Source organism: Rhinolophus sinicus, chromosome 4 (assembly GCF_057876585.1).
Source record: "Rhinolophus sinicus isolate RSI-liver-muscle chromosome 4, RSI-T2T, whole genome shotgun sequence".
NCBI lineage: Eukaryota > Metazoa > Chordata > Mammalia > Chiroptera > Rhinolophidae > Rhinolophus > Rhinolophus sinicus.
The window spans coordinates 61,190,336-61,197,952 of record NC_142504.1 but is presented as its reverse complement, the minus strand read 5'-3'; positions in this window follow the sequence as shown (position 1 = coordinate 61,197,952).

The following is a 7,617-nucleotide window of genomic DNA, read 5'->3' as shown; positions in this document are numbered from 1 at the left end:
CTAGCAGCGTTTGCACACAAATGACCTGTTTTGGCTCATGCTGTGAACTTTTCTAAACTCTCAAAGGTTCACAAACGCTAAACAAAAACATTTGACCTCAGCATGCCCTGTACCTCTTGGTAAGTGGCACCAAGCCCAGCACTAATATCACCCAGACTTGGTTCACAGCTCAGTCCCCCCAGGTGCATCCAAGCCCAGAAAAAGTGGCAACTATCTGCAGATCAATTTGTAGCTCCCATTAATGTGCCAACAGCAATCAAGACTCAACTACCACAGGAGGGCACACACAACCCACACAAGGGACACACCTGGACACCCAACTCAGGTGACCAGGAAGACTGTGTCACTGGGCTCCACAGGACACCTACTACATAAGGCCACTCTGCCAAGACCAGGAGATGTAGCAACTCTACCTAATACATAGAAGCAAACAGAGGGAGGCAGCCAAAATGAGGAGACAAAGAAACATGTCCCAAATAAAAGAACAGGAGAAAACTGCAGAAAAAGTCCTAAACAAAATGGAGACAAACAACCTACCAGATGCAGAGTTCAAAATGCTGGTTAAAGGATGCTCAATGAACTTAGGGGAAGAGTAGATGAACTCAGTGAGAACGTCAACAAAGTTATAGGAAACATAAAAATTGAGATAGAAAACACAAAAAGGAACCAGTCAGAAATGAATACAATAACTGAAATGAGGACTACAATAGAGGAAATCAACAGTAGATTAGATAAAGCAGAGGACTGAATCAACAATTTGGAAAACAGTGTAGCAGAAAACACCCAATCGGAACAGCAAAAAGAAAAAAGTTCCCAGGAAAAAAATGAGGGTAGTTTAAGGAGACTTTGGGACAACATCAAGCTTACCAGTATCTGCATCATAGGGGTACCAGAAGGAGAAGAGACAGAGCAAGGAATTGAAAACCTGCAAAAAACCACTATATTTGCAGAAATAGTGACAGAAAACTTCCCTAATCTGGCAAAGGAAATAGACATATAAGCCCAGGAAGCACAGAGAGTACCAAACAAGATGAACCTAAAGAGGCCCACAGCAAGGCACGTCATAATTAAAATGCCAATGGTTAAAGTTAAAGAAAGAATCTTAAAAGCAGCAAGAGAAAAGCAGTTAGTTACCGACAAGAGAGCTTGCATTAGACTGTCAGCTGATTTCTCAACAGAAAATTTTGCAGGCCAGAGGGATTGGCATGAAATATTCAAAGTGATGAAAAGCAAGGGCCTATAATCAAGATTACTCTATCCAGCAAAGGTATAATTTAGAATGAAGGAAAGATAAAGAGCTTCCCAGCCCAGAAAACGCTAAAGGAGTTTATCAACATCAAACCAGTATTACAAGAAATGTTAAATGGACTTCTTTAAGTGGAAGAAAAAGAAGAAAAGATAAAAATATGAATAATAAAATGGCAATAATTACATACCTATCAATAACTAAATGTAAATGGAATAAATGCTTCAATCAATAGAATGGATAAGAAAACAAGACCCATACATATTCTACCTACAAGAGACCTACAGATCCAAAGACAAACACATACTTAAAGTAAAGGGATGCTTAAAGATATTTCCTGCAAATGGAAATGAAAAAAAAAAAAGTTGGGCTATCAATATTTATATTGGACAAAATAGACTTTAAAACGAAGGCTATAACAAGAGACAAAGAAGAACCTATCAATTCTACTTCTGGGTGTTTCTCTGAAGAAACCCAAAACACTAATTCAAAAAGGCATATGCACCCCTATGTTCATTGCAGCATTATTAACAATAGCCAAGATATGGATGCAACCTACGTGTCCATCAATAGATGGACGGATACAGAAGAAGTGGTACATATATGCAATGGAATATTACTCAGCCTTAAAAAAGAATGAAATCTTGCCATCTGCAATAACATGGATGGACCTAGAGGGCATCATGCTACGGAAATAAGTCAGACTAAGAAAGACAAATACCGTATGATTTCACTTATATGTGGAATCTAAAAAACAAAATAAATGAACAAATAAAAGAGAAACAAACTCAGAGATGCAGAGAATAGTTTGGTGATTGCCAGATGAGATGGGCTGAGGGATGAGTGAAAAAGGAAAAGGGATTAAGAGGTAAAATTTGCCAGTTACAAAAACCATCATGGGGATGTGAAGTACAACATTGGGACTATAGTCAATAATATTGCAATAACTATGTATGGTGTTATTTGCAAAAGTCTTATGGAGTGATCACTTCGTAAGTTATATGAATGTCTAATCACTATGTTGCATACCCAAAAGTAATATAATATTGCATGTCAACTGTAATTGAAAAAAACAAAAATGAAACTACGTGTGTTGGGTGCGGGACTTGTTGACAGGCAGTGTTCCTGGTGGTGACTCCAGAGGGCCAAGCTGTTCCTCTGGAGACATGGCTTCCATTCCTCCTAAGGAGCCATTCCTTAAGTGCACTGGCATCTCATGACTGTGCGGAATTTCTCATGCTCCCCACTTTTTCAGTAAGGAGACTTACTTTTGCCCCAGGAGAGCTGATCTCCCTTAGCCTAGAGAGCCTGTGGTTCACCTTCTGCAGAGTAAATCTTCCACCTCTTTTGGGATGGGGAGAGAGACTTCCCTAGCTGCTCAGGTGTGGTAGAGCGGCAATGGGATCCAAGTGGCCAGATCCTCTTTCCAAGGCATCTGGTGTCTCCAATTCTGCAACCTTTCTAGAACTCTGTGCATGAGTTGGCTTGATTCTGCTTTGCTTCCCCACTTCTGGCATCCAAACAAATTTTATTTCCTTGCAATTTCTGTTTTGTCTTCCTGGGCTCCCTATTAGTAAGTGAGAGACAACCTGGACTAATTGTCTGAGACTTTTTCCTCTCATATTTTCTAGCTCCCTTTCCTTTTGCTCTACTTTGTAGTAGATTTTTCAACTTTATGTTCCAATCCTCGTGTAGATTTTTAAAAAACTATCATAGTTTACATTTTTAATTAAACTTTTTATTTTTGAGATAATTATACTTATATGCAGTTATAGTAAATAATAGAGATTGATGTACAATTTACCAAGTTTCCCCCAATGGTAACCTCTTGCAAAACTATAGCATAATCTCACAACCAAGATATCGATATCAATACAGCTCAGCTGCATAACATTCCTGTCATCACGGGGGTTCCTTTCCTTGTACTAGCCTTTTATAGCCACACCCACTTTTCTTTCTCCCCCACTCTATCCCTTATCCCTTGCAATCTCTAATATGTTCTCCATTTCCATAATTTTGTCATTTTAAAAGTAAATATGAATGGAATCATACAGTACGTAACCTTTGTGATTGGCTTTTTCCATTCGGCATAATTCCCTGAAGAATCATCTGAGTTATGTGTATCAACAGCCTGTTCATTTATGGCAGAGGAGGATTCCATGGTATGAATGGACCACGTTTGTTTAACCATTCACCTGCTGAAGGACATCTGGGTCATTTCAGTTTTTGACTGTTATGACTAAAGCTACCATAATATTCATATACAGATTGTTGTTGGAATGTAAGTTTTCATTTCTTTGTGATAAAGGCACAAGACTACAATTGTTGGGTTGTATTACCATACATGTTTCATTTTTATAAAAAAACTGCCAAACTGTTTTCCAGAGTAGTTCTACCATTTTACATTCCTACCAGCAATGTATGAGCAATTCGATTTCTTTACATCCTCACCAGCATTTGGTTTTACCACTATTTTAAATTTTAGCCTTTTTTTTAAACTTTTTTAAAACAATTTATTTTAAGTGTGTTTTCCCAGGACCCATTGGCTCCAAGTCAAGTAGGTGTTTCAATCTTGGTGTGCAGGGCGCAGGAGCAACCTTGTTGTTAAGAGCACTGCGCTCTAACCAACTGAGCCATTCTGATAGGTGTATAGTATATCTTCTTGTTTTAACTTGCATTCCCTAATGGCTAATGATGAACATCTTTTTATACTTTTGTTTGCTATCTGTATATCTTCCTCAGTGAAGTGTTAGTTCTTTTGCCCATTTTTTAATTGTTGGATTGTTTGCTTTTTTTACTGCTAAGTTTTGGGAGTTCTTTATATATCCTTTGTCGGCTGAGTATGTGGTTCTTCCCAGTCTGTAGCTGGTTTTTTCATGCTGTTAATAGGATCTTTTGTGAGCAAAAGTTTTAAATTCAGATGAATTCCAATTTATTAGTTTTTCCTTTTATGGGTCATGCTTTTGGTACCAAGTCTAAGAACTCTTTGCCTAGCCCTAGATCCTCAGATTTTCTTCTGTTTTTTTTTTCCCCTAAAAAATTTATATTTAAATCCATGATCCATTTTGAGTTAATTTTTATATAACATGTAAGGTTGAGGTTCATTTTTTTGCAGCTGTGATTTAAAAAATTAATCATTTGACTTTCTTTTCAGAACAGTTCTATATTTACAAAAAAATGAGTCAATTGTATAGAAAGTTCCCATATAGTACCTCTCTCTCTCACATAATTTTTCCTATTATAAACATCTTGCATTAGTGTGGTATACTCGTTAAAATTAATAAACTAATATTACTACATTATTGTTAACTAAAGTCTATAGTTCACACTTAGTGTTGTGCAGTTCTGTGGGTTTTGACAATGCCTACTATCATGTATCCACCATTACAGTGTCATATGGAATGGTTTCAATGCCTTAAAAATGCCCTGTGCTTTAGCAACCACTGATCTCTTTACTGTCTCTTACTGTGTTTCCCCCAAAATAAGACCTAGCTGGACAATCATCTCTAATGCGTCTTTTGGAGCAGAAATTAATATAAGTCCCAGTATTATATTATATTATATTATATTATATTATATTATATTATATTATATTATATTATATTATATTATATTATATTATATTATAAAGACCTGGCCTTATATTATAGTAAAATAAGACCAGGTCTTATATTAATTTTTGCTCTAAAAGATGCGTTAGAGCTGATTGTCCAGTTAGGTCTTATTTTCGGGGAAACACAGTGATTTTGCCTTTTCCAGAATGTCACAGAGTTGGGATCAAATGGTATGTAGCATTTTTATATTGGCATCTTTCGATTAGCAATATGCACTTAAGGTTTCTTTTTGTGTGTGGCTTGATACCACATTTCTTTTTTCTTTTCTTTTTTTAAACTTTTAAAAATCCAGTATATTCTAGGCCAGTATTTTATTTTTAATTAAAAAAATATTTCAATTAGAGTTGACATTCAATATTACATTAGTTTTAGATGTGCAGCATAGTGGTTAGACATTTATATAACTTATGAAATTATCTGGGGGAATCAATTTCTTTTTTATCACTGAGTAATAATCTATTGTATGGATGTTCCACATTTGTTTATCCGTGCACCTATTGACAGGTATCTTGAATGCTTCCAATTTTTGGCAGATATGAATAAAGCTAATATAAAAATTGCAGTAGTTTGGACATAAGTTTTCAATTCAGTTGAGTACATACCTGGCAGCATGATTGCTAGATAACCACCAGTCTTCAGAAAAGGGTGTATCATTTTATATCTTCACCAGCAATGAATGAGAGTGCCTGCTGTTTTGCATCCCCACCAGCATTTAGTATTATTGTTTTTAAACTGAGCGTACTGTTCTTGTTTTATGGGTGCAGCATTCCTCTTATCTCTATAAGAATACTAATTAGCATTTTTGGAAAGTTTCCTTCTGTTTCTTACCTTATCTTTGGTTTTTCAATGCTTATTTTCTATGCTTATTTTGTGCTCCATCTTTTGTGTTTGGGCTTTCTGCATAAGTCTGGTCAACCTCCTTTTCTATTCATAATCAAGAGCTAATTGGATGCTATGTATGTGCTCATGGGCTGGGCTTTTGGATTGGTGGGCCTATTTTTTATTTAATTGCAAGCAAGAGCAGCTGTTTTATTGGAGGACTGCCAAATAAATGTCTGGAGAAGAATTTTTTGGTTTTTCTACTTGGAGGAGGAGGAGGAATGGGCAGCCTCCTTCATGCTGGTGTTGTACGTGGGGTAGAGAAAGAGGGTTGGGGGAAGTGTTGACTATATCCAAACTTCCAAGAATTCACTCTGCATTTAACCCCAGTTCTCATCCTGTGTCCTCGCATCTCTCTCATTTCTCCCATTCAATACATCAACAGAATAAGTCTGCAATATTGTGCTTGGGGGTGGGTTGGCATCTGCCAGGGTGTTGGGGGCATGGGAAAGGTAAGGGATTGGCTGTGATGCATGAAGACTTTTAATCTGTTCCGCTGTGTTCTCCTTGGCTCCTCATCCCTTTTGTCATTGGTGCTGTCAAGTCTCAAGCCTCTTGGGGCTTCTGCAGGGAAAATGGGCTCACTTCTTATCAGCATCTCTCTTGGCTTGCCCTCGAGATTGAGACTTTTCCAACCTGTTAAGTCAGGTGTCCTTTCTTATTTTCCAAAAGAGAAAATCTCTATCTACTGACATTCCCTCTTATGTTTCCTATGCATTTGTGGATTTAAGTTTTTAAAACATGTTTAATTCCTTCAGTATAACCTTGAGTTTTGAAAGCAGAAATCAATCCATCATCTTTAACCAAACTTTCTCAATTATTTTATAAATATAATAGTAGTAGATAGATAAATATTTTAAACATTACAGAAGTATGTGAAGTTAAAGAAAAAGTGACATTTTCTTACCATCTTGTGCCACATTTCCATTTCCCAGATGAAATGAGGAATTAACTGTTATGAATGTATCCTTTGAGATGTTTTCCTATGTGCATAGATAATTATAGAGTGAGAATACATACCTGTGTGAACACATTCCCACACACAAAAATGTGATCATATTACTTGGGCAGACATAGAGATGTACCCCTCAGATTCCCCTTCTAAAAAGGGCTCACTGCCCCACTGTGAGGAGTGTGGGTGGCTGACATTTGGCTGTGAGTTCTGTTGGGGTTCAGGTTCTAAGGCAAGATCATAGTTTTCTTGGAGCAGCTCCAGCAAGTTGTCAGGAAGATGGCAACCTGCTCATTTCTGCCCAACATGGCTCCTCCAATGACCATCTTTACTCTGGAACACCTGTTGGGTGGCAAGACTGTGGGGTCTGCATGGAGACTGAGGAATCCCCCACCCAATCCTTCTTTCTTGCTCTTCCTTTCCTAGGTGGTCCTCCCAAGAGACCGTTGCATTGTCCTGACACAGCATCTGCTACCTGTAGGATCCTACTGACATACTATCATTCAGAACAATGGGATAAATGTGTCTGAAGAGAGGCGGAGTGTTTTAAGGGGTATCAATGGCAATGTGTCTTTATTGTAATAATTTTTTTTAAAAAAATTTAAACATTCACTGTAGTTTTTGATCACACCTTGTACATGCCTACAGGTTACCATCAAGGCTTGTGGATCACATCAGATGCCCGAAGCACATGGCTTGTTAAATAAATTATTATAAAATCACACAGCAAGAAGCAAGGGACAGAGATGGGATGTGACACAGGATAGGTGCAGGGGCTGGAGGCCCATACTCCCTCCATCCTGGTATGCAATATCCCTAGGTCCAGGCTCTTGCCCCTAATGGTGCATTGTAAGGACCAGTGTTGAGGTGAGTCAGGGGTCCGACAGACGGAAGGTGCCTGGGGTGAAGGAGACTAGCTTGCTCTG